This window comes from Anastrepha obliqua, chromosome 5 (assembly GCF_027943255.1).
Source record: "Anastrepha obliqua isolate idAnaObli1 chromosome 5, idAnaObli1_1.0, whole genome shotgun sequence".
Classification (NCBI taxonomy): domain Eukaryota; kingdom Metazoa; phylum Arthropoda; class Insecta; order Diptera; family Tephritidae; genus Anastrepha; species Anastrepha obliqua.
In genome coordinates this window covers 78,483,976-78,509,620 of record NC_072896.1, presented here as the reverse complement: position 1 = coordinate 78,509,620, position 25,645 = coordinate 78,483,976, and the positions used below count along the sequence as shown (strand labels likewise).

The following is a 25,645-nucleotide window of genomic DNA, read 5'->3' as shown; positions in this document are numbered from 1 at the left end:
AGTGATATGAATCGAGTGTGCCATTTGCGGGTATTTGTGAGTGAAACAAAAACTTTGAAAAAACAACAAAGTATAGCAAATATATGCAGAAGCGTATTGCTGCCAAATTATCTGCGGAAGCATAAGCTTCGTTGGTTTTATGCTTTTTAAGCTCAAATATGGTGCGCCAACATCATTAGCAGTGCCAACAAAATCAACAGCTAACGCTTGACGGCTGCTCCTTTGGCTAGTGGTCCGCAAAACTTACCGCCCGCATCACTTGCTGATTCGTGCTCAACACATATGTGTGTGTGTGTATATAGTGCGGGTTTTTCCGCTTAGCTTAGCTGAAGCTTACTTGAGTTACACTTTCGTTGCTTCCGTTGATCCTTCATAGCCTTCGCATCCACTTGGCTGACCTTCTTCGGGGTCGCGCACAACTGACGCGTGTAATTTTCGCTGCTGTTCAACGTCGACACACACAATCGGCTAGCTAGTCCATCAGCTGTTGCCCGCCGCTCCACTTTAAAAGCTTGGCAAATCGCATTGCACTCGACCGCACCACCCCTTCCTCACTTCGCCACCTCGGCACTTCATCGACTCAGTCCAATGTGTAGTTGTGTAGGTAGAGATGCTTAGAAGCCAATACACGCTTGAGTGGTTGCAGCAGCTGTCGCTTTTCAGCTACTATTACCACCATTGTTGTTGTGCTATTTTCTAAGATGCTACTTGCAAGTTAATGCGGATATGCTGTATGTTTGCCTACATATTGGCCTCTGTGTACACGGCTGGCTGCTCGTGCGAGTGTATGTGGGAGTGTGGCTGCGCGTGTTTGTACAGTTGTATGTATTTATCTTGAGGATTCAAGTTGTATGCTTTTGATAAACACACAAATATAGCATCAGCGACAGCTTGCACGCAGACTTAGATACATAGATGCACTTACATTCATATACACTTATAAAAGAAAAATACAGTTGCTTGTTTGTATTCACTTAAACGTACACATTTGTAGTTTAAACAAAAGATTCCATTCAAACACAACTACACTACTGGGCAAAGCGAACAAATCTGAACTAGTGCAAAAAATTACTGGTTTAGAATTAGGGAAGGAGTAGTGACATCTGGCTCTAGAATGTGACTAGAGAAATTTTAAGGAATCAGAAGGCGCTAAGTTGTATTAGTGCAATTGAGTTTTGAAAAAGAGTTTTTAAAAGTTCTCTGGTGACAGTGCCAAAGCTGTAAAGTAAATAAACGAAAAATTGCTCGCTTCCTCGCGTCCACTTGTAATGCCTGCTTCTTCTAGTGCGACGATGATTAGATTTGTTTCTTTCGTATTGAATAAAAATGAGCTCTTGTGACGCATTCGAAATTTTGTAAAATATAAATCAATACCTTATTAAATTATAAGTTACTCACTTGAAGATATTCTATACCCAATGTGGCGCAAATTTATTGTAATCACCCAATTTTGTTTTTGAATAAATTTTTTACTACATAAAAAAATTTTTTTTCAGTAATGAAACTCTTCATTTTGACTTTTACGCGCTCCATTGCTTGCCTGTTTGGATACTGTAGCTGTCTAGTTCACAAGTGTCAAATATGACGTCATTTGCAAAAGTTATAAATTATCTTTCATTTTGTGCCACCTTATATATTTATATGTACGTAAGGTGAATGATAATAACTGTTGTCTTCGCCAGTAAATAGTTAGAAAATTACTGGCCCTATTACAATATGTTTTTTTTTTCAGTTTATTCTCTACACATCTGTTCGCAGCTTAGGCTGCAAGCTGATCAGCTAGGTGATGCTGATGTAGAGACATTTCGAGGCCTTGCTTTTATGAATAAGCGCGAAGTATTATCGGAGCAGAAATGGCTCAGGCGAAATGATTTTCATACGAAATAATTTTTCTAACTATTTTGTTTTTTAATTTAAAATAATACTGTATTTTTGCTTTCCTACGAGTCGTAGTAATTCACTGGAGCAAGCGCTAAATATCACAAGAGAATATTTTATTATTTAAAATTTACTAAACATAAAAAAATTTTCTTTTTAAATAATGTTTAAAAAATGAAATTATTAAATTGTTTTTATTTTTTATTCTTGTAATTTTCTGTGTTTAGAGATCGAAGTATATAAGAAAAACTAGTGGGGACTCAGAATGGAATGGAACGGGTTCCGAATTTCAAATTTTTTGCGTTTTTCTTAAAGAAATGCACATTATCTCAAGGATATTGGTCATGAAATGTAAATAAATGTTTCAATAAAATAAAAAAAGGATATTTTGTTAAGTTGCTTGGAGTGAAACTGACAAATCTATAGGTATTTGAGCGTCCATTGCTTTATTTGGGTTTCTATGCCTGTTCAACTTGTTTCAAACTTCTTATTTTTGAAGTCCGTGCATGACATAAAGAAAAATTTACTGTAATTTTTTATTTAAAATTTTGCACAGTACTTCTTTATGTACTTCACCAGGTTTCATTGGGAGAGCTTTTGGTTTTGTTTTCGATAATTATAATTATTCTAGGAAAGTGTAGGGTCATTTTCGAAGTAATTTTTTGCGTATAATCCGAATCCGGGGTTTAAATTGCTCTATCACGTCAGGATTTTGAGATATCCTAACCTAAAAGTGCAAAAACGCTGTTTTTGCCCATTTTTGAGGTTAAGTAGCTACGCAGATTTTGCTCTTCACAAAAAAGTAAACATAGTATTTCAAAGTAAAAGTCTTCCTCTTTTAAATGCCGTTGAGTTTGCTTAAATATCTTTATTTTTCACTGAGATATCGCATTATTAATCTTTAAATAGTAAGTTAGACGATTTTTTTAAGGGGTTAGGAGTAGTCAAAGGCCAGAAAATATGATGATTTTCAATTTTTTTTTTTGGTTTTTACAGAAATAAAAACATAGCATTAATACATCATGTTTCGACTTGACTTTAGCAAAATTAAAAAAAAAAAAAATTAATAATTGTAAAAGCTATAGCTGTTTGCGTGGAGCCCGTTTCTCCAGAAGCCCCTTGCGGCGATCATCACCTCCAATCTCCAAGTACTATTCATAGTTTAATTAACAGTTGGCCTCAAGAAATATTTTTCAGATTTTCGAGAAAAAACCGGATAAATAATTGTTAAAAAAAATCGAAATTAAAAGAAAACAATCCGTCTACCAAGTAATTGTGACGAAATTTTTTTTAATTTTTTTTAAATTTTTTTTTTGTAATTTGTTTTTTTAATAATTTTTAATGCATATTTCTAATTTTTTTTTGTGTATTCTTTAGTCATTTTTTTAGTCTTTCGTTTAAATGTCTGTTTTTTAATTTTTAATAATTTTTTTATGATATTTTGTGCATTTTTTGAACGTTCTTCTTTGTATCCTTTAATAGTTTTTTTATTAATTTTTTAAATTTTTTTTTAGACTGTTTTTCTAAATTTTTGATGATGACAATTTGTTAGTTTTAATGATTTTTATTTAATTTTTTTTATTATTTATAAAAAATATTAAAAATGAAGAAAGTATTTACTAATTTCCCTATTTGATATACACTTGGCTCTCGATGAATTGAGAATAATTTGTCAATGTTGCTTAACTATCAAAGCAGGAATACAGCGAGAACAACTGGTACGCTGAAAAGATGGCGCCGTGTAAATTCTTGATCTGCTTACATAGAAAAACGACAACGAGTGCGAGCTAGTCATGTCTTGAAATTCATTAAAAGCGCACCAGTTCGGTGCCAGCTCATTTTCCTACAGGGAATATGTGTGTGCAGATATAGGTACATTTAAGTCCCAATTTTCTTCCTTGCAGGGCATGCGGGTCTATGCTCTTCACTAAGCTGCCAGTTTAATTTAAAATCCTCTGCGCACTTTCGCGTTTATCTGCTACTTACTCACACCCCTCCCGCTCCATTTGCCATAACCCTTGCCTTTGCTTTCTCCTCACTTGAAGTATATTTCGTGTTTGCTTATATTTTCATTTTTTTATCCCCACACCATTGACAATTTGTCCTTCCGCTTGCCATCGCCCCACACTACGTAGCCTCATATCCTTGACGTTCGACTTCCGCCCTTTGCCATGGCCTGCAGAATGCTCATTATTTGTTTGTTTTTATTGGCCACACAATTGTTTTTCTCGCCATTTGCTCGCATTAGCCGATCATTTTGTTTATTTTCACTTCTTTACTGGTAATATTTCGCAGATTTAAGTTGCAATTGTTTGTTTGTTTCGATGGAATTCTAAAAGTGGGATTAGTGTTTAGGTGACGCGTAGAGAGAGGAATAGAGGATTTTTAAATCTGTGCGAAGATTGAATTGTGTGCTGAATATTTTGCTGTTTGTTAAATTGCTGTTTAATTTGATTTTTTAATAGCTTTTAGAGGACCTTAAGGTGTATGGGTACAATAATAAATGTGTTTTCTTAAATCAAAACTTTTAGCAATGTGAAAAAAGAAAAAGGGACTGAAACAAGAGAAAGTGTACACAAATATTGACAAGCTTTGACTATTTATTTTGTAATTTTCTGTACGAAAATGTAGTTAATACAACAACAAAAACCATTTAAGCAAAATTTCGAAGTTTGTATAAAATTAAAAAAATTCGGTTATGCAGTTTTATAGATCATTGAATTTGGGCTTAATAAACTGCAAGTTTAAAGTATTTGGTGTTTAATAAAAGGAGTTATTTTCATATTTTTAATATAAATGATCGGATGTTTATTTCATTATAAAGAGGAAGGTATGCCGTTAATAGTGGAAAATAACGTCAAGCAAATGACCACCACGACCACACTTACAGGACAATACCCTTTTCATAAAATTTTCCATAACCGAATTGTAAAGTGGCTGCCCTACGTCCTCGATATCCTCACGAACTCCATCTTTGAGGTCATGAATTAACCCTGAGCTGTTGGCGTAGACCTTCTCTTTCACGTGGTCGCAAAGAAAAAAGTCACAAGGTGTTAAATAACAAGATCTCGGTGGCCAATTGTGATCACCTCTTCGAGAGATAACGCGGTCCGGAAACTTTTCCCGTAAAAGATCATTTTCTCCATTAAACACCTAACCATACACAGAATAGCCACTACCGTCGTAGCCGAATGGGTTGGTGCGTGACGACCATTCGGAATTCAGAGAGAACGTAGGTTCGAATCTCGGTGAAACACCAAAATTAAGAAAAAAAATTTTTAATAGCGGTCGCTCCTCGGCAGGCAGTGGCAAACCTCCGAGTGTATTTCTGCCATGAAAATTGTCTTCATACAAAATATCTGCCGTTCGGAGTCGGCTTGAAATTGCAAGTCCCTCCATTTGTGGAACAACATCAAGACGCACACCACAAATAGGACGAGGAGCTCGGCCAAACACCCAAAAAGGGTGTACGCGTAAATTATATATATATATATATCGTACTGCCTCAGATGACGCAATCCATGCAATCCACGGGAATGGTGCCTACCAATCTTCTCGCGGTTGAGAAAGATCGACTATATAACACCATTGAGCAGAGAAGAAAGAAGACATACTACGAACCATTACAGAATGACAGATAGGGTGGGAGCATTCTGAGAAAGGTTGGTGGAACTGATTCAAAACATTGAGCGGTGGATTAAGCGAAAACACGGAGAAATCGATTTTTTCATCATGCAGTTGCTTACTGGATGTGATTGCTTGAAAGCGTACCTACGGGTTCCACACAGAACAGCCCTTACTACCCAGAGTGCTCCGAAGAACAAATCTTATTCAAAATACGACTACGTGCGAACAAACATCCTTCGATATGCGGAATACGCCTGTAGATCCGTAGAAGGAGCTCGTTAAAGCAATGCATTTGCAAAAAATTGGACTTGGGCTTGGACAGAATGACAATAATAGGCGATTCAGTAATAATATACGCACAACACATCTTGGTCACACCTTATCTTGCTGTCAAGTCTCACTGGTTCATCGATCTTGTAGTTCCTCTCGATGTGGCACTAACCACGAATCCATATTTAGCTTAGGTGAAATGACTCAGTCATCTGGTTAAGAGATGTGCAACATTTTATGAATACCTTAGACGTTGTCGACTGCTTTCTGTGAGTGAAATGTAGACATCATTTTCATCATACCCTTCGCATCATATCCTACCAGTGTTAGGGCTTTAATGTTTGCTTTCAGTTCAACCTGAAAAACATTGGTGTCCGGGAGTTGGGGAGCCGTAAGCTGAGAGAGGCACCCAGACCTTCGGAATACGAGTGTACTTATATACCTCCACCCACCTTACCCTCGAGCTTTGAGCCATCTATGTGTACATGGATGGACCTTCGCTGCCTCACATCGTCCTATTCCCCTCTCTTCTCTTGAGATATATGTACTTAATAACCATTAAAACAAGCGTAAACTCCAATCTATTATAAATTCATTGCAAAAATATTTGGGAAAAAATTAATTGCTTTCACAAAATTAATGCAGAATGGCCGTGTAAAACTCTCAACAGCTCTGCGACCGGCAGGTTAATTCATATGGGTTTTAAGCTAAGAGTATAAAGTTCAGCTAGTCAATCACATTTCGCCTCCTTTAGTTTTTACTCGAACCATGTTTCTAGTAAAAGTGTCAAAACCGCACAAATTCGCTTATTTAACAGCACTGCCACGCCCAGTTGCTGCGGCTAACCGCTTGAAAACAACAAAAAACAAAAAAGGCAACAGCAAGGATTTTCGATTACCATCACTCATGTGTGCTAGTGTTGACACCCATGTAAGCATATATGTGTGTGTGTGTGTACTACCATATTTCAGGAGTTGTGCTGGCCTACTTCCTGTTTGCTGGTTGTTGGCTGTTAGCTACACCGCAGCAAGTGACTGATGACAGAGCAAATTACAATTAGGCTCAATAATACCCAAACAAATGCAAATGGTGTTGCCTCTTGCCAACCGAATGTTGTGTATGGGATTGGTGATTGCTGCTGCTGTTCTTATTGTTGTTGTTGTTGCTGCTGCTAATGTTCCCGATGCTGTTCACAAATCCTTTTAGTCTGTTAAACCTTTTGGGATATTTGTATTTACGCACTCAGCGTTCTATGCTTGTTTGTTTGTTAGTTTGCTGATGTGCGTGGGCAAGTGTGTATGTGTATGTGTGTGTATTTTCTATTACACAGCTGCAACATACCGCATGCCACATGTCAACAGCCATTCGCTTGCTGCTGAGTTAATTAAGAGGTAAACAACGCACAGTTCTACATGCATTCACGCATACATACACACATACATACAAACATATGCTACATACAAGCTGGGCAAGCAGTCGGCCAACAAACTACAAACTAAGTAATGGTGTTTTCGTTACTTTTGTTGTTATTGTTGTTACAACCCTTGTTTAACGTTGTTCTTGTAAGCGCATACATACACACATCTGTATGTGTGCCATGAAATCAAGTACCTCCAACGGTTGCATTGTCAATATTGGCCACATCGGTCGTATCGGTTGCATTGTTGGTTGCCCGCATTAGTTGCCACTTCCCCTGCACTACCTCGCGCTTTTTATGTCCTATCCTGCCCGCAGTTACCACAATTACACCTCCTCAGCATCCATGTGTCATATTCAAATTGGCTTTTGTAGCTTTTCCAACGGCGGTTTTGCGGCATCGCATTGTGCGCATTGTGAGTGTGACTTACACACACACAAGACTGCATGAATTTTTGTGCTTGTGTGGTGTCTCTATGCCCCCTGCGACCATAGCAGACGTACAGGCGCATCAATTACAAGTGGTCGCTCGCAATCAATAGTTTGCAATAAAAATGTAAAATAAAAAACGAAAAAAGCAATGTGTTTCCACACGCTGTCATCTCCTTCCATCGCGCTATCTATCTCACTCGGCATTTGAATAGGCGTGGCCGTGAATGTTTCAACATTCAACAGTCGACTTAATTTCAATCAATTGCCAGTTTATATAGTCAATTCTTGTTTTCGATGTTTGCTTACTGGAAACCATGGAATCAGTAGTGTAACCGCAGCGTCACACTGACTATAAGTGTGCGTGTGTATGTGTGTATGAAGTGCATAAGCGTACACCGGCTGTAATTGCAAGCTCGAGTATGCATTCGCTAAGTTTGCGCATTGATTGCTCCTTTGATAAAACAACGTGGAGGAGAAGGTCAGGTTTGAGTGAGTTTTCGGTATTAAATTCGTAAATGCAGTACTGAAGTATTTGAACTTTCATAAGGAATAAAATGGGATTGTCTTTGAAAGGTGTTCACATTTACATAGTACGCGAAAGCAAAGAAGTATGCCCAGCTATAATTTTATATACAGAGACGCCCATTGATATATTGGCAGAAGAGTGAGCAATAGTGTACGCGCTAAAAGGATGGGGTCAAACTAACAATGCAACGATCATAACAACAGATAAGCCTATATCCCTACTCAAGTGGCAGGAGCGTAGGAGAAACTCCACAAAGGGAAGGTGGACCTATACTCAGCCAAAAAAATTTGCATCTCACGATTCGTATCCTGGTCTATCACTTAAAAACATCAACTATTGCAGTGACGACTTGTCTGCTTATGCTATAAGTTTGATCTTTCGTGCAAGGAGAGGGCTTCTTAATCTAAATGCAAGGCCTTGGGGGTCCCAGAAAATAATCCGCACGTTATTGGTACCTGTCCTGTCTTTACAAATTTTCATTGTGAGCATTTTGGTGAAAAGACATTGGATCTCTGAAATATAAACTCGATTTTAAACGGTAGTGATCATAAAGCTGTGCACAAATTCTTATCTAGCTGCCTCCAATGCAGAGAGCTTTTTCTTAATGAATTCTCGTAAACAGCTTGTTATTTGCTGTGTACTGATGGTGTAGAACAAAACAAAAAAAAAAAACTATGTGCCAAAATAATCTGTTTATTTATTATGCCCCTTGGCACGTCTAATAAAGAAAGCACGTTTTTTTTTGTACAAAATTAGCTTTATTCATCAATGTAATTTACCTCAAGAGCAACGCAATGACTCCAGCACCAGGTCTGCGCACAGCCAGTAGTCACTGGAAGCCAAGTCTGGCGAATACAGTGATTGTGGGAGCAATTCGAAATTCAATTCATGCCATTGTTTTGATTGACTTGTGACAGGGTGCGCTGTCTTGATGAACCAAACAGTGAGCAAACACGGCACCCACTTTGATCAGAGCGTTCTCATAGTCAAATGCTCATGCAATATAAAGCCAATTTGTTCTTTTGATATCTTTACGATGTCAGCTAACTCACGAAACTTCACTTTTCGATCATTCAAAACGATTTTGTGGATTATTTTGATGTTTTATGGTATTACCGCCTTATTTGGACATCCACTGCGTTGTGCATCATCGGTGTCGCTACAACCACGTGTGAAGTCAGCAAAGTCAGCCACCTTTTTATTGTTGTTCTTGGTGGAGAGAGTTCCCATAACACTTTTCAAGCGTAGCGTCTCTCTTAGAACAATAGCTCACGAACTAATTTATAGAATATCATGAAATTTTAGCAGCTGCCTTTTCAAGGTTGGTACTAACTGAAAAAGAGGGGAATGCAATAACATCAGGGACTTTGAGCCCATGGGCTATGTTAAAGTCGATCGTTTTGTTATTTCTTATTATGCCACTGTAATTATTTGAACTTAATATGAAAAAGGAACATGAACAACAACAACTGCAACAACAACATATACAGTAGATTCTGTTTTTAATAGGACTATGTTTAAGTTCGTGCGGTTTTTTTTCGAAATTTGAAACTTTATTGACGTAAAATGGTTACAAATTTAATATTCAAAGTATTGTCCATCGCTTACTACTACTTTTTCCCATCTTTCTGGCAATTCACGGATTCCCTTTGTGAAAAATTCGGTCGGTTTTGCCGCAATCCACGAATCGATCCATTTTTTGACTTCATCGTAATTACGGAAGTGTTGGTCAGCCAGGCCATGTTGCATCGATCGGAAGAGATAGTAATCGGATGGCGCAAGGTCTGGACTATACAGCGGGTGGGGTAGGACATCCCATTTGAGCGTTTCTAAGTATGTTTTGACCACTTGTGCAACATGTGGCCGAGCATTGTCATGTTGCAAAATAACTTTGTCGTGTCTATCGGCGTATTGCGGCCGTTTTTCTCGCAGTGCTCGGCTCAAACGCATCAATTGTCGTCGGTAGACATCCCCCGTAATCGTTTCATTCGGTTTCAGTAGCTCATAATACACAACACCCAGCTGGTCCCACCAGATACACAGCATAACCTTCAGGCCATGAATATTCTGCGCCGACGTCGATGTTGAAGCATGGCCAGGGTATCCATACGTTGCCCGACGTTTTGGATTGTCGTAATGGACCCACTTTTCATCGCCAGTCACAATTCGATGCAAAAAACCCTTTCTTTTGTGCCGTTGAAGCAGTTGTTCGCATGCCATAAAACGGCGTTCAACGTCTCTTGGCTTCAATTCATACGGCACCCAATGGCCTACCTTTCGGATCATTCCCATGGCTTTTAAACGTTTGGAAATGGTTGATTGATCAACTCCCAAAGTTTTTGCAACCTCTTCTTGCGTTTGAGCCGGATCTTGATCGAGCAATTCCTCCAATTCGGTATCCATGAACTTTGGCGGCGCACCCTCGCGTTCTTCGTCTTCCAATCCAAAATCACCACTTTTAAAGCGTGCAAACCACTTCTGGCACGTTCGCTCAGCTAGAGCATGCTCACCATAAACTTCCACCAAGATACGATGACTTTCGGCTGCTTTTTTCTTCATATTAAAATAATGAAGAAGAATTCCCCGCAAAAACACATTATTTGGCACGAAATTCGACATTTTCAAGTGTGGTAAAAATAGTGTTGTTTACGCTTCAAATAAAAAACTTATACTGACGTTTGTGCCTTACGACAGTAGCTCTCCAATGAATGTTTGGAAATGTGGATCGATGGAATAATAATCAAGTTACGCCATCTGTTGTAAAACCGCACGAACTTAAACATAGTCCTATTATGCGGTTTTTTTTATGCGGTTTTGAAATAGTGCTTTTTTTTTTTAATTTAAAAATGCATATCGACCTATCGGGAATTGTACATATAAACAAGATTCTAAGCCAGCTAAGCAAAAACTCATCACAGATTACATCAAAAATGCTAACCTCACAAGTATGGAACCGCCTGCTTCACCATCCAGATCAGACGTGTACATTTTCTCAAGTGACGGAAGTCATTTTACGCCAAATCTTAAACGAATGCGCAACATGAGGGTATTGTCTGATTCTATTTCTGACGATGTAAATTTATTTTTCGTTTCTGACGTTTCTTAAATAAATATATAGTTTTCAAAAATACAATTTTTTGTTTATGCGGTTTTATTTAATTATTTCAGATTCATGCGGTCTATGGAACGTATCTATAGTTGTAATATGGGACGATTACCCTTTTTATGCGATTTTATTACATTATTTCAGATTTATGCGGTTCTTAGCACTTTTGAAACGTATCTATAGTTTCACTATAGAACTGGTAGCTTTTTTTATGCTGTTTTTTTTATGCTGTTTCTTGCGGAACGTATACCGCATAAAAACAGAATCTACTGTAGATATATATGTAGCTATGGAACAAAAAGCTGTAAGCTAAGGCCATTCCTGGGTAGTCTTTAGAACCAAAACCTGATATTTTTTCGTATAAGAATTTGCACTAAATACCACAAATATTGAAAATTCTTAAATTCATATTTTGTTACTAAATTTAAACACAATTCAAGGGATTGAGATGAGCTTGAATTAAATTACAATTTTACCATTTATATTCAGAACAATTTTTTTCTCTCTTTCAGCCAAATTAGCATTTCTCTCCCGCTCACAAAAACACTTTGTGCAACTAAGGAACCGCAATTAGGTATGTATGTATAAGTTAACAAGTATATGTGTACATATATATTCGTAGTAATGTGTGTATGTATGTAGCTGCTCTATTTATAGTAAATTTTAATTCATATGCATTCAGTACGTAATTCAAAGTGCTGATATGTGCAAATTAAATACAACTTTTGTGTTCATAAAAAATGGCAATAAGGCTTTAATTCAACATTTAATAAATTAAAGGCAGGTAAACGTCACGAACAGGGCAAATCACTAAAACAAAGGAAAAATTATGATTGTAAAAATTATGCGGAAGGAAAAAAACATCATAAAACGCTAAAGCAATTTTAATAAATTTTAGCAGTTATATTTTCATTTTGCTGTGCAAAAATAAAACTAAAAAAAAGAATACATTTGTACGAACACACTGTGTCAACAACAGCGGTAGCAGCCCAAAATAATTTATTTGACAATCCAAGACTCAAGCACTCACGGAAGTGTAAACAGACGAAATACAACGTCAGAGTAGTATTTTGAGTGAGTAAGCGTGTGAATGCATTTCAATTGCTGCCATCGTAGCCTGCAGGAAAATTCACTATTATTTAGAGTGAACTAGCTATGACGCGCGTTGCTGCTGCAGAAAAACTAATTTTATTAAAATATTTTTCTTTTCATTTATAATTGGAAAACTCGTAATATTAGTGTACAGTTCCAAACTAAAATTTGTTGGAATACTCATATATTTTTAAGTTCTTACTTTTGGTTGGCCGTGCTCCCTTTACCAATTTCCGTTTACTTTTCGGCAATATCATATCATTCATATTGAATGGTTTCGAAATCATGCAATATTTAAAAATTGGGTTGTATGGGACGTGCACGCTTTCTTTATAAATACTGCCCATTTTTCGTACTCATTAAGGCATTGATATATTATGAATCTTTGTCAAATCGCATTACTCTACCATAAATGGTTTGGAAGCTATGCAATCATAGAGAATTGGTTTATATAGGGACTGTCATACTACCATACTTCACCAATGCCTCTCACTTTTCTGAATTTTTAATGCAATAATATTTTATGTCCTTGTAACAAATTTTACTGTTCAGGCACGAATCGTTCCAAAAATATGTAATACTAAAAATTGCTTTGTATGGGAAGTGCCATGCCCTTTTGCTTTAAATTAATTTTACTATGCCTATATCATTTCGGTAATTGCAAGCAATAAGTTGACGAAGTTGCATTGGAATCCGATGATTGGTTTGGCAGCTTTTAACATACAAATAAATATTAACTTTTATAAAATAATTTGGAGAAAATGAAATCCTTTATTTTTTCAGTAGATGGCTGTAGTGATCGATATTTTCTTATTCATCGATCAAACAAAGTGAAGTTCATGCTCGTTGTTGAGGTAAAAATTTACACAAAAAATACTTTTACTGTTTTTTATTTGCTCTATTAAGTTGTTTATCCTTACACCACGGGTTCCTTTTCAAACCATCCGGTAGGTTTAATAAACGAGCAAATGAATTTTTGCTTTTTCCAATCCTCTTTTGTATACGAACTCCATTGTTTCTGAACAGCTCCGTATGAAAAATCGTGGTATCTGTGCTCAGTGTTAAAGATCTGTGTACCCTAGACCCCACTCTTCCTGCTCCTAGCACCTGGAGCGTTTTGGACCCATCTGTATACCATTTTTGGGTGTCATCATGTAGCCATGTTGGGCTTGTCCGCCACATCAGTTGAAAAAACCGAACCAAGAGTGCTGATCTTTCTTGTGGTACGCACATAAAAGGTGTCTGACTATTTCCTCTTATTCTGTGTTAAGACAGCTTCTACTGAAATATAAGTACGCGAGTTCTAACATTCGAGCGTCGCTGTCTATTAAACAATGACCAGTTAATACCCCTATCATGTTTCTTATAACTTCCCTGTTAAATCTTAGTAAGATTTTTGATCGACCGCTGTTACGTTTCGGCGATGTCTGCCCGCTTAGTTCCCATGCAGTGCGATTTTGCCAATAGACGGAGAGCTCATGACCAAAAAACCCAACATATTTTATACTTCTTGAAATTTTGTGTGAGATTAGTTTTTTAATACTAGAATCGATATCCGGCGGGCTGGCTGCTCAATAGCGGTCTTAATTATGCGTTCTTATTTTTTAAAATTGTTAATAAAAAACATTTACTCAACATATTTTATACCACTTGAAATTTTAACAGAATTTCATTTACGGTCCGTATAAAATGAAACGATGGTTGCCAGCCCATTCTCATGGTCCCAAAGTACTGCCAGCCCATGAGAAAGCCATCACAAGGGTTAAAATTTGTAATTTTTCAGCCAATGCAGTAAATAATAAAGCAAAACTTTCCAACCAGGTCTACGAAATACGCTTACAACGGGATCTATTTGCACGAATTGTGGCATTATCCATGGATTTCAATATCGACGTCGAAAAAATATTGTCTTATCCAATAACACCAATTCCGTTATCTCTATGTCATTCTGGTGGAACAATTTGTAAGACTGAAAAATCTGTAATCACTCAGGTTTTACAAATAAATGCCGCTGCTAACATACCGCAAATATTCGACATAGTCATAATCGATGGATTTTTCCTGCTTCACTTAATGAAAGAAATTCCAAACACTTTTGGAAATTTATAAAAAAAAATTATCTCATTCATGCAGAAGACACCGGCCAAAAGATTCGACATCATATTCGACCAATATTTTACTCCATCCATTAAAGATTATGAACGAATACAAAGAGGAAATGTCAGCAGTATCGATTATAATATCACAAGACCCGAACAAACTCGACCTAAAGATTTGAATAAAGAATTAAGAAATAGCAAATTCAAGGACGCACTGGTCAGATTTCTCATAGAGCATTGGGGAACAGTGGAACTGGCGCCTTTATAGGCAATTCAACCATAAAATTTAATTACGATGTGTGCTATACATTTACAAGTGACGGCGCCTCTGTATCGAAAATCGTTGATGAGGAAATGTCATGCGAACTTCAGGAGGAAGCAGATACAAAAATTGTGTATCATGTGTGTAAAGCGGTCTGCGAGAATGTTTTAATAAAATGTTCCGATACTGACATACTGATCATCATGCTGGGTAACATGGACCATATTTCGCGTGACGAATTGCACATATTTATGGAATTAGGAACTGGCAATAACAAACGTTGCATTGATATCAATGATCTCAGTGAACAACTCGGCCTATCCCTATGCCAGAGTTTACCAGGATTCCATGCCGGCCTTTTACAGAAAAGGTAAGAAAAGACCTTTCCAGATATTAAAAAAATCACTGGAATATCAAAATGCTTTTATTGAACTGGGGAATATAAACTCCATCGCAACAAAAAATCATACATTTAAAATGCTGGAAAAATTTGTATGCGAAATATACAATTTAAGAATCATAAATGACGTGAACAGCGGTCGCTTTTCTAAATTCTGGGAGACATATAAAGCGTCAAATGTAAACGCAGCATTCCAGAAACAGCTGAAAAATTTGGACGCATCGTCTTTACCGTCATGTAAAACCGAGTTACATCAGCAACTTCTCCGAGCTCAATATATTGGAAATATATGGCGAAACGCTTATTTGAAATTTCCAACTTGTTATCTCCCAGAATCGAATGGCTGGGTGAGAAATGGAGAATTTCTTTCTTTTAATTGGTTTGATGGCGACCAATTCCCTCAATCAGTCCTTGGAGCTGTCATAGAAACTCCTTCAACGAATGACAACATTGAATCTGGTACAGTATTTTACGCCTTCATTCATAGTCCGAAATATTGCAACTATCAGGTATTTTGATTGGCGGTATGATTTTCTTTCAGATGCTGAAGCTGAAGAAATAGAAAATGACTATTTCAGTTCTGACATAGAAAATTAAAAATTTAATTTTGTTTTTTTTTCTATTCATTTAATAAATTAAATAAATAAATAAAGGAATAATAAATTAGAAATAAACCTTTTTTAAGAAAGAGAAAAAAAATCCCATTCTCTAATTTTTTGATGAGCAAACCTTTCATCCTTACCATTTTTGCAAGACTGTACGGAGAGACAGAATATGAACAATATACGCTCTCTTTCGTGCGCCCACATTCACGTAAGTCGGTCTCGCTCGCACTCACAGGAATGAAATTTTCCAAATTTTGCATGTGAAGGGATCATCAGAATGGGCTGGCTCTACACATTTCATCAATTTATTATATTGCCAATGCCGTTTTAAAAAGACAGCCGGTATAAAATATGTTGACTTGTGCTTCCATCAACGCACTTTCAACATGGGCTGGCAGTACTTTGGGACCATGAGAATGGGCTGGCAACCATCGTTTCATTTTATACAGACCGTATATGAAATTCTGTTAAAATTTCAAGTGGTATAAAATATGTTGAGTAAATGTTTTTTATTAACAATTTTAAGAAATAAGAACGCATAATTAAGACCGCTATTGAGCAGCCAGCCCGCCGGATATCGATTCTAGTATTAAAAAACTAATCTCACACAAAATTTCAAGAAGTATAAAATATGTTGGGTTTTTTGGTCATGAGCTCTTAGACTACAACTTGTATTTACTTTGTTAATGGTTTCCGTTGTACCAGGAATGCAGGGCAATTTTTGTAAAATTGAAGAGTGTCCCCTCTGGTTCGTTCTGAGTAGACCGATTTCTCTTAATCTGGGAGCTACCTTGGCAGCTGTTTGCTTGTCGAATTGCTTTATTGGTGATAGGTTAAGCCTACTATTTAGTGTCTCTGTGAGTGTAGTTCTTAGGGCTCCGCAGATGCAAGGACTGGTCATTATTTGTACATATACCAAGGCCTTTTTAATATATATCTTATCTGAAGACGGACACCATACTAGTATGCCGGCATGTTAGTAGTCTTAGTATCGCCCAGGAGCTATGGATCGTCCAGAAAACAATTTTAAACTATTTGCAAAAATGCAAAAACAATGGATATTCTTTTCCAAAAATAATATAAAATTGGGACTTGTGATAAGTTTGCGATGCTGCTCTTTTTCATATAAGAGCGATTCAAAGTCAAGTGAACCAAGAATTTTGACATTGCCGTCGATTCTTCTGAAAATTAGTTTATTTCCAGACTTTTGAAAAAAAATTTATAATTTCGAGATTTATTTAATGTTGAAAATTTTAATATAGATTTTTTAAGCGAAATATCCTGGGTTCTTTTTAACATTTTTAACTTTTTTTAATTTTTTTAGGAAAAATGTATTAAAAAAAAAAGTTTTTTTTCAAACAAAAACCAAAAATAAAAAGCAGATTTTTTGGGAGTTTATTTTCATTTTATGATTTTTGAAAAAAAAAACGCCACTCAATTTTTATTTCTTTTATATTAATAACTGCGACTCTGCTCAGTATTCTGCAAGTTTTATATTGAAATCCGCTTAATTTTTCCGGTTGCATTCAAATGTACAGGAAATAAGTTCTGCTCTACCTTACGTACTTTTAAGTAGTACGTTTACAAAGCGATTGAAATGTCGCGATATATTTACATATGGTTGTATGTAAAGAAATGCGTAAAGAAAATGGGAGAACATTTTTAAGAAAATAATTTTTCCCAACAATTTTTTATACAAAATAAAGCCAAAATTTCATAACTCAACTCCTGCTGATTTCCTGCTGGCGACTTTTAAATACAATTAAGTTGAAAAGTAAACCAACAAAAGGAGTTTCACCCTTTACATTTTGAAACGAAATTAATTTTTTTCTTTAGTCATTCTAATTCCCATTAATTTCAATACAATTATTTGAAAGATCCTCCAATAACTCTTAACATTTCTGCAATAATTTTCTATAAGCACTGAAATATACTGTTCCACACCTTTTTGCTCAGTTGCTATCAAATGTGGCCCTAACTTTCCGAACAATTTTTCTCTACGAAATTCTGCATTTAAAGTATGAAATATTCTTTAAAGAATTTTTTTTTAATTTTTAATTTTGTAGCTTTATAGATCATTAAATTTTAGTTTAACAAGTTTGAAGTTGCTCAAAATTCTGGTTGGTTTTTGATAATTTTTTTCCTTGAAGGTGGTGCTCAATCCCCTTATATAACGAACGCACCGCCAAGGATAATAGATTATCAAGTTTGGCCTTCAGCTATAGTAAAAAACAGTTACTTCGGCTGCTAACAAGACAAATTGTATACCACTATTTTATTTTTCGCGATTTTGAGAAGATTGACGTCATGTACCACAATATTGCCAAACAAATAAACAAACCAAACAAAAAGAAGAAATATTACATTTTTGCGAAATTCATATGAAATGCATTTAGTGAAAGGCTTGGTATTATTGCGACTTATGACATTTAAACTAAATAACTAATGTGAATGAAGGGCCGCGTGTTAAATTGTTAAATCTCAAATGAATATAAAGTCTTCAAATGCAGTTTGTTCGCGGAATACGCAGTGGCAAGAAAGTGTGTGCATGTGCGAATAATCCTTTTTGTTCCGTAGTTCCTATTGCTTTCGCCTACTCTTCCTCTTCATAAACAAGTAATTCTTCTTTTTTCTCTTCTAACATTATTTATTTATTTTTTCCAAGCCTGACAGCACAGCAAATTCGGAGGGCGAAATCTCTTATTCTATCATTCCTGTGTTTTCATGACCCCAGTTGCGTTTCCTCATCAGCTGATTCTAATTTGCTGAGAGCCGGTTAAGGGCCTGATTTTGGCCAGCATCGGAAATCCTTTTACTATGTGCTCCGAGGTGCTTGAAATTTGGCTTTCTGATTGCTAGATAAAGAGAGCTTTAAAATTTAGTTGAGTCCATGTCTTAAATTTCTCTTTCGTCTAGAACGCTGTAGGTACTACATACAAGATCTTATCGTTCTTGAGATATTGATGAAAAGATAAGATCGAGTATAGGTGTGTAAGCACCATCTTCATGTCTACTTTTTCTCCTAACGACTAAAAATTTCTATCACAATAAATGAAATTGAAAATATAGATGGATGGTCATATTTTTTTTATAAGATACCAGCGATGTCCTTATGCACTCGTAATATATACAGGGAAGCATCTTGAACACACTGTTATCGAAAAACGTATTTATCGAAATATGCGAGATGTTCCCTTTTGAAATTGCATATTGAGTTGAAGAAACCTATTTAATTTGATAGAGGCAAACGGAAAGATTTGCTCTAAGGAAAAAAACGAAACAAATAGTTAAGAAAAAGATAAAAAATTTAATTTTTACTTCTACGGCTTACATGTATGTTTCTACACGCATCTGCTCAAAAATACATACATACAATCTTTTTCCGCCAAATACCTAGAAAACTGTACCTGAGGTCAACATTGAATTTGTTTGAAAAAGATTCAGACAGGGGTTTGCTGATTGTAAAAGCAAATTGCAACACAAGTTCAATTTTATAATTTAAAAAAATCGGATTAGGTTCCAGCCTGACTCGAACTAGCACTTATCGCGTCAGACGCCGTATTCAACGTGAAATGCTAGAGCACAATTGTGGCACTCTGAAGACAGATGTCGCTAATTGTTCCTACTTGGCGAAATTGTACTACATGCAAGTTTAAAGTTGAAGTTTATTTCACTAGTTCAGCTTTTCCCTACAGAGTACCAAATATGCGCGAATGCGTCGGTGCATACAACTGTTCGACTAAAACCATGCGAATGCGCAAGTTTGTGGCAATAAATTTAACAGTCCGCTGCAAGCAGTCAATATCGAAAAAGTCGGACGTCAACGTTGAAGTGCAGTCAGTGGGTTAGGAAGATGAAAAGCCCAAAAAAAAACTTAAAACAGCTTGTAATGCCAGCGGGCGATACAGCTTGCGGCAACCAACTACTTTCCGCTTATTGCGAGTGTAACAAATATCACACACGAGTATGCTGTTGTCTGTCAGCTCGACAGTTATGGCTGCCACATGGAAGATGCCAAAGATGCCAGCCGGCCAGCCAGTCAGCATGAGGCCCAAATGAATGACAAATATGGCGGGTATGAAGGCGCATGGCGAACTTAGTGTGACGTTGATGAATTCAGTTCATTTCACTTGCAACCGAAGTGCGTTGCAGCAAAGTGTTGCAATTGTAAATGTGTACGTATAGCAGTACTAAATTTGTGAATGTGTAGCGGCGGCATTTGATTAATGACTTACATATGTAGGTTGGTATGCACGCAAATGATAGAACTGATAGTCAGCCGAGCGCAGCCAGCAGCCAGCAGCTAACAGCCAGACAGGCGAACCGGAAGTCAGCTTCGCTCCGCATGGATTCACTCTGACAAATTTGAATATTAATTTGGCATTACTCGCTTGTGGTTTCATTTTGCATCGAACGTGAATGCACACATTCATGTCGTGTGGTGCTTGAAAATCACTCACACCGCTGTGCTTGTATAAGTAAATACGAGAAAGCCAGCCAGTCAGGCAGCTTGAGTTAAGTTAAGATATGCCACACTTTTGTGCTTTTTGTAAAACTCAAGTATTCTCATTTCATTTGCGCCAAAGGAAAAAAATTCCATAGACCACAGTCACACACATAAATACGTTTGCATATGTATGTCTACACACACACATAGCAGCATATGTTCCCATTACTTGGCACTATCTGCTGTTGTTTCAGTGGCAAATTGCCGTTCTTCATCGAGTTTGAATAGGAAAAGTGAGTGAGAAGTGGGTAGTCAAAAGTGCAGTAAGTGCAGCGTTTGCAACGAAAAGCAAAGTCGTCGCAAAGTAAGCAAATGCTGAACAATTAAGTTGTAGAAGAAGAAGAAGTAGGTGTTTGGAAAACTTTTAGCAAAGTGTTTGTGATTTATTTGTTTTGCTCCTTGAAGCGTAACAGTGTGCAAATATGTGTGTGTGTGTGTGGCTGTGTTTGCAGCAATGCTAAATCCAAATATTATTTTTGCCAGAAATTGGATATATGGTAATAATATGGTAATAAGATTCATAATTTTAAATTCAGCAAACTGAAGTTGTGTTTCTTTACTTCGAACTGATTTGGGCAAAAGTTCGAAAAGCGATATTAGAATAAATGAAAATAATTCAAAAGTAAAGCAAATGAAATGAGTACGAATATTTTTAACAAACAAATTTTTGATTTATTGATATTTTTACTCAGCCCTATTATAATAAAATTGTAGAAATGTACATTTGAAATATTTAACAAAAAGATGACTGCGGATGCTCAAAGAAGTATAGCATAATGTAATGAGACCATTTGTTTCGACCTTACTAAAAATTATCACACTCACTTATAAAGAAAGTTCTATAAGCTGTAAAAAAATGCATAAATTCTAGAACTTTCAGAACATTTTGCATATTTGACTTTTATATACTTGTACATACAAGATAATTGGACCTTATGCCCTTTGTTGGGTGTTTGACAGAGTCACTTAGCCACTTCCGAACAACCGATAGTTTTTTTATCAGGGGGTTTTTTATGGCAGAAATACATTTTGTCAAAAAAATATCGAGAATTGTTCATTTAAAAGACGCGCTTTACATATATATCTACATTTTTTGCTGGAATGTTGATACACTGTCCTCTATAGTATCGCAGAGTTTGGGTGTGATCTGTCAATTTGCTTGATTTTGGCATTTAATTATATCAGTCAACCGCAGGTGTGCTCTGCGGTTTTCACTAGGGATAAAAAAATCGAACAACGAATTTGTCTCAAATTTTGTGTTTTGAACGAGATTTCGTGTGCCGTTGAAAATGTCTACGAGTGGTATAAGGCTTTTGTAGGGGGCCGAGAAGTCGTGGAAGATTTGCTCCGATCTAGTCGCCCACCAACGTCTTCAACGGATGAAAACGTCGAAAAAATCAAGAAAATGGTGCTGGAAATCCATCATTTAAGTTAGGGGGATGTAGCTCGTGACCTTAGCGTGTCTCTTGAATCAAGTTGCAACATTTTACGCTACACAGTCACTGTTAGAAAATATTTTGGCTAGCTTTTGGTGAAAAACTTATTTTCCATCATTTGACTTTAATATCCCATTTATTACCGAACCCGGGTACTACCGAATGGTGGTCTCGCACCGACCCGTTACGGTACCAAAATTTTATACTTAGCATTGACTATAATAATTTAACAATAAGGACGTGCCAAATTCGGTCCAAATTTTATATTTTGTTAAAATTTGATTTGGGCTCGGGTGAAAAAGAAAAAATTCTTAAAGACAAATGAATTATTCTTGAGTGTATTTGATTTCAAAAATTATCAACCAATTCATATTGGGTTAGGTTAGTTTAAATGGCTGCTCAGCAGAAGCAAAGCACTATAGCCATCACTACTCCAGGGTTAATCCTCATCGTACTAAACCAAAGTTATCTATCATCCCTCCCATGTAACTCTACTCTACACTCGCCTTGGTCCACAGTGCAATCACTAATGCATATCTACCAAAAGGTAGGCAATCAAGCCTGTGCCCATTTTATAATACTCCAGTCAGTAACCTGCACTTATTAGTCTTTTGCCCTGGGCTAGATAGACAAGGGCATCCGAATTTTCACGGTCATGATGCAATATAGCTACTAATTAATCCTTCCGATTCCAACGTTTCCAAAATCTATAAATTTGTGAAGGACTCTGACTACCTACGACGTATATAAATCAGCAATTCTTCATAGGCTGCTGAAAGCCTTCGTTGCTAGCGCTGCGTTATCTTTTTGTATGTAATGTAAAATTTGTCCATTAATAGCATTCAAAGGAAAACAGAGGTAGAAGAACAGAACAGAGTGGAAAAGCGAAAAGGGGAGGTTTTGAATTAGAGGAGGTTTGCGACCAAATGGTGGTTAATTACAATTGCGCTAACCGGTTCAAGCTACCGATGAAATTCACCAGGTGTGCATTATCTTAACCTGCTCTATCAGTCTGAATCTTGACCCGGATGAGGAGAAGGTTTTGAGATGATTCAACAACATCCTCCAGATAGCTTCGGTAGAAAGGACTCACCACATGCATACTTAACGAACGATGTCCGGTGAGAATAACCACTAAAACCCATATTACCTTTTACTAAAATATGCACGGGTATATAAAGCTTGGTTCGTTCCGAACTTAGGCAATCTTTGCTTGCTTTGTTTGGGATTTTGGCGTGGTTATCGATCGATTTTTCAACTTTCATAAAAACTTATCTTGAACAAGGTATGTAGTAAGTATACACCTACTCAGTTTCATTAAAATATATTAATTCTTGCTCGAGTTAGCATGCACCTGGACAGATGGACGGGCAAAGTCGGCACTCTTAGTTTATTCTTATTTTATTTTAAGCTTTTCGGTACATACCTACAGTGCAGTGGCGAGCCTAACTGAGTGCGCGATGATTTTTTTGTTAGTAATAATAATGTTTTTCTTGTAAGATTTCTTTTTCTTATTTTTTTAATATTTTCGTGCAATCAAACTCTCAAACTTTATACAAAGTTTAGAAAAATTCAACAAATTTGGAATCAAATTTCTAACTTTGTAATCTGAATGTTTAAAAATAATATGAATCGTGGAATTGTAGAAAATTATCTACAAGTTTTATATGTCTAAATAATATTATTATAATATAATAATAATAATATAATTAATATAATAATAAAATTAAAAAGCATAAACTCCAGCTTTTATAAATTGCACTTGGTGTATAAGTAAAACGGCAAGAGCAAAAAAAATCTTTAAAATAAAATATTATCCACCAAAATTGAATGAGCAAATTCGATATTTTTCTAAAAATGCATATTAAAACATTAAAAATTTGGGAGAAAATTTGCCAAAATTTTTCTAAACCTTTTATAGAGTTTGAAGGTTTGATTGAATGGAAAATATTAAAAAAATATATATAAAAATTAGCTAGGAAAGTAATGTAAATATTACAAAAATCGCGATGCACTCAGGTATACTCGCCACTGTATTTACATATCTACTTATATACATATATCTATCTCGATTCATTTATGCTGCTACTTATAATCGTTATGTAAACCAAATTTAATGTGCTTGCTCACGTATTCACATGGGTATAAAAAAATATACAGCGTCATTGGCATTTTCTGATCCTAACCGCAAGGCTCTAATCTTCTCCCAATTGAATTTTCGCTACATGTGAAGCGTTTTGCATTCATGTAATCCTCTAACCGAAGAGAAAGTCATGTTAAAAGTTTGGAGACTAATACCATTCTATAACTGATAGCACTCGCATTCACTCTGCTCTGCCCAAATCATATACCAACCTGATATGTGACTTTAAACGGTTAGATGACACCTACACGAAAGACGATAAACAAGCATTAGAGCTGTTATCCTTTTTTCGAGTTCATCAATAGCTCTTCTGGTGTGAAAATTATTTAGTAGTAATATGACAAAAATGTCACCGACACCCGCTGCAATATACCCAATATACTTAAAAGCTCGGTCTTCATTCTTATCGCATCGACAGGCGTCAGGCATCATCCCGAGCGGTAACCCAGTAAGCGTAGTTCAAAATTCCTTCCTAGTGATGGTGATTAAGAAGGCAAATTTAAGTGAGGTTTCAAGACCTCTTTCAATGACTGGTAAGCCCGACTGATCAGTCGAATGAAAATGTATGGAATAATGCCAACCTGGTAGAAATACATCTACCTAGCTGAAACTTGGTGTGTATTCTTCGAAAAGATGCTACTAACCAAATATAACCTCGATATACTTTGCACGGACTTTCAAACGACCCTCGTACCACCGTTTCACAGCGGCCTAAGTGTACTGCTTTAATGCCAAAAGTCGAAGTAAGTTGATCAATGCCCTCCTGCCTCGAAAATCTACGTCGAAGTTCGTTATAAATCACCACATGAGAATTTTCACGAACCAATTCAATGTTTTTAGTGAAATGAATTTTTAAAGTGGACAAATAAAACTCATAAGTGAAAATGTTATATGTGAGTTCATGCTAAAAAATACCAGACTTTTCGTTAAAAATATCAAATTTCAGCTCATCGTACGTAGTGTTGAAAAAGCAACTCTGTTAAAAAGCAACCTGCGTATCCATCATTAGGGGTTTTTCAGTGTAGAAAAATTTATTTTATCAAAGCCTTGACACAAAACTAATTCCACGAGGCTTAGAAAAGTGTTTAATTTTGGTAGAAATCCTCAGGATCAGCATTATTTTTAGAAATAAAATTATAAGAAACAAATTTAGTAAGAAAATTCACAGCATCTGAAATATAGTCAGTTTAAAATCCCTTGAGCATAGCGGATGCAAGAATATTTGAGTAGCATTTCTTCTACTTCGTTTTCTTCGACTCAGAAATTATTTAACTACACTGTAAGCAGTAGCTCAATAAATTTATTTTCTTACTAGAATTCAAATGTAAAGTTTTCACCCTGTAAATATGCACCAATTTGTAAAATATAACTAACTACTTCATACTCGCACACACTTGCAACTAAACCCTAATAAAACTATTCGAGTATATTGAGTCGCAGCTGCAATCTTCGCACATTGATTTTGCAAGTAAATTTTGCAACGAAACAGCAAAACACCAGACGAGTCAAAAGTTTTCATGTGTGCACTGATTTAATGGTTTCTCAGGCAGTAAACATTGACTCCAAAAGCAGCTCAGCATGCAGCTCGTATACGGGTGTGCGTGCGTTCGTGTATGTATATGCGTGTGTGTACGTTAAGCAGCAGCTAGAAGCACGCTAAATCTGCTCCATTTTCACTTTTTCGCACCAAAGCGTTTTACAAGTGCAAAGCATTGTATGTGAATATACAATATACATATATGTGTGTGAGTGAGTGTGTAAATGAATTTCGCAACTGAGCCACGACGAAGCCGAGTGGAGCACTGGTACCTTGTGGTACGGTTACATGTGGTTGTGGTGGGGTTTT

At 36.3% G+C, this 25,645-nt stretch overlaps 2 protein-coding genes across 6 annotated transcripts in view; one reads left to right on the top strand and one right to left on the bottom strand.

Annotated features, from left to right (window-relative positions):
- The window catches only part of LOC129246875 (uncharacterized), a 316,754-nt gene that overhangs the window by 238,188 nt on the left and 52,921 nt on the right, over positions 1–25,645 (top strand). For both annotated transcript variants that reach the window (XM_054885578.1, XM_054885580.1), the window contains exon 5: positions 11,768–11,829. The gene's annotated coding sequence lies outside the window, so the exon portion shown is untranslated. The remainder of the gene's footprint in view (positions 1–11,767; positions 11,830–25,645) is intronic.
- The window catches only part of LOC129246873 (protein eyes shut), a 306,316-nt gene that overhangs the window by 240,365 nt on the left and 40,306 nt on the right, over positions 1–25,645 (bottom strand). The gene's annotated exons all lie outside the window — the stretch shown is intronic.